At 50.6% G+C, this 2,927-nt stretch overlaps 1 protein-coding gene across 1 annotated transcript in view; it reads left to right on the forward strand.

The window, feature by feature from the left end:
• The window catches only part of LOC113202890 (unconventional myosin-XVIIIa), a gene marked incomplete at its 3' end in the record, with an annotated part of 72,289 nt that overhangs the window by 37,027 nt on the left and 32,335 nt on the right, over positions 1–2,927 (forward strand).

Genomic DNA, 2,927 nt, shown 5'->3' on the forward strand with positions numbered 1-2,927 from the left:
GGGGGGGGGTGCAGCAGATCATGACCCTCGCGCAGCTAGATCGGATTGCGAACAACTGTTTACCGCGTGCGTTTAGGGCGTGCATTTGTGTGTGCGTGTGCGTGCGCGTTCGCATCTGGGCCGGCCATGTGGCGGCGTGCAGCGAACGGGAGGTATTTCCAGACGGCTATTTCGGCCCCAGTCAGTCAGTCAGTAGGGCCGCGGGCTTGCAGTGCTGGGCGGGGGCCGTGCAGTGCATGTGCTACAGACCAGGCGCGGACCAGCAGCGCCCAGTCGAGGGCCTCGAGGGCCTTTCTCGCTCCTCCTCCCCTTCCCGAGGTCTTCCCGGTCTTCCCTCCCTGCTGCGACCCAGTTGGCGTACCCGGGCCGTTCACCCTCAGCAGCTCACCGCACCCGTCCAACGTGCAACAGCGCATACGGTCGAGACGCATGTAAAAAAATATTTTTAATATCTAAAACAACAAAACACCACGCCCCGTTTGTTGTGTTTTGTGTGCGGAATGAAGCCAGACCGTCAGTACCAAAATCAAGTATGTGGGTTTGTAACCCAACTATGGTGGATACAGAGTTCCCGAAACGCAGACAGGCTTTAATGCCTTTGTAGGGGTGCTAATTTTTTAATGTCTTTTGAGTCCTACCGTGTTTTCCAGAGTGTTCAAACCAGCGCGGGAATATGTTCAAACCGTCTGATAAACTCTCCACAGATAAACTGAACAGTTTGGCCTATGTTATGAATGAGCTCGACAGCAGGCTCGACAGTGTACGTATACGTACGGCTCGTGGTCACCCCGGCCGGGCGGGACAGTGGGCGTCGTGCGTGGCGGCCCTGCAGAGCGACTCATTTTCCCCGCCGCACCTCCCGCTGCTATACTGGGCGTCCCGAAAACAGGAAAACAGAACGAAATCATCAATTACCGAAACGAACCACCGACCAGGCCTCCTGCGGAATCCCTGATGTTAGTACCGTCCGCTGCTGCTGTTTGGGTGGATGACGTCGATAATTATTTCGGATCGGAGAACGGGGTCTGGGGGAGAGAGGGGGCTAAGGACGTGGTGCGCCGTGGTGTGGTGGCGATGAAAACATGTAATGAAGCGGCAAAAGGATTCGCCTTGTTGTAATTCTGCTGCTGCGTGCACCCCCCCCCCCTCCTCTTTTTCCCTCTCCATAAAGAGACACGGCGGTAATATCCCCTTCCTCTCTTCTCTGTTTTGGGGCAGTAAGTCTCTGTTATTTAGATCCCCGCTGCGGGATCCGCGCCGGCTTTATTGTCCATGGCCGTACTGCTGGCTGCTGCTGCTGCTAATGAAAAGCCCCCCCGTGCCAGGCAATAACAATCGTAACGAACGCTTAACGTGACGCGTCGCGCGATGGATGTTAAAAGACTTGGCATTGTTGTGTGTGCGGGGCAGACTGTGGCACCAATAACTTGTTACGCACCTGCTTGGCGTATTGCTTTTCCAATTTTACTTTTGTTTGAAAAAAAATTAAATTGAAGTGACAGAAATGCTTTATTACTAATACGTCTGGGCTATATAAATATTCGCAAACCATCCGTGCTATGCTATATGAGGCAAAAGAACTGTTAACCCAACAAAATTTTCTGCTTCTGCGGAGTGAGCTGACCAAAAGTTGACTGCGGGGTGCCCGCACCATCTGTTTTCGGCTGCAGCCTTTTTTTTTAACTCCACGGTGTGAAGTGCTGTCGTCTCTCTCGCACCTCCTGCCCCCTCCTCTCTCTTTTACGACCGTAGCGTGTTTCGCGAATGTTGTTTACTAACACTAGGGCCCCGTGCGCTAGCGCCACATGACCGGCGCGGCACGGGGTCAGAGGCGAAGCGAATAAAAGGAATAACAAACCCTGTCCAGATGCGCTTTTGCGGTCGGTGGAATCCTAGCGGGACGGATTGCATCTGTCGAAGCCAAACAGCTGAACACCGTGTGTGGGGTTGACATTTTCCGAAAAGGATACCTGCGACCTGCGCAAGTGCACGGAGACGTGAACGCAAGTGGCGAGCGAGCGGCACTGCGTGCTGCTGTAAAATACTTATACGAACTAAATTCTTTGCAACATTGTGATGAATCCCCATTCTTTGTATCACGCAAGAATTTCTTCGTTTTGCGAAGCATTTCTTTGCAAGCTCCATGTAAATCATTTCAAACAGTTAGCATTTTTTTACTGTTTTATTTTTTAAAAATCTTACCGGTAAGAATTACAGTTTAATTTGTTATACAATGCTTAATTCCTCTTAAAGCCACAATTATAGTTTGCTTTGCGAACCTGTTCTTTGAGGGGCTTTTTGCAGTGAGGGAGGCGGACCGACAACGCATGGTGTGTGTTCATGTCTTTCGTACCTGCGACACTCACTCGCTGACCTAGGAGGAGGAAAAGTACTGTTGGGGCAGGTCAGACAACATGTGTCACAGTGTGCGTCGAGCGTGTACGTGCTAGAAGTAGTTTGTTTGTGTGCGTGTGTGTGTGCCTGCGTCTGAGAGAAAGGAAAGGTACGACCCCCTCGGCGCGCGCGGCAAGCAGCGGTGAGCTCGTAAGTCAAAGGTTGTGCACGGTGTACCACCAGACAGAGATAGATACTCGCAGTGAAGGGGTTGGCCAGCCCTGCACGTGCCCACAGAAGCCTGTGGAGTTTAGCCTGGCGGTGGTGTAGGCCGTGCAAAAGTATGTACTCCACTCAAATTCAGTGTAGTCTTCAGTCCAAGCCTCCCCCCCAAATAAGGAAAAAGTCCGTAAAACCTGCAAAAATCAATAAAAAAAAACAGAAAAAATATTTTTTTAACATCAGGAAAATCTAAACAAAAAAGAACAACGTTCAAGATAAAATAAATGTTCAAAAAATCAAGAAAAAACGAAAAATTGTTGTGCGCATGAATTATGAATTTTTAGTGAAGTACCCCTGGCGATTTCCCCCCC

This window comes from Frankliniella occidentalis, unplaced genomic scaffold, assembly GCF_000697945.3.
Source record: "Frankliniella occidentalis isolate FOCC.00 unplaced genomic scaffold, Focc_3.1 Scaffold125, whole genome shotgun sequence".
Classification (NCBI taxonomy): domain Eukaryota; kingdom Metazoa; phylum Arthropoda; class Insecta; order Thysanoptera; family Thripidae; genus Frankliniella; species Frankliniella occidentalis.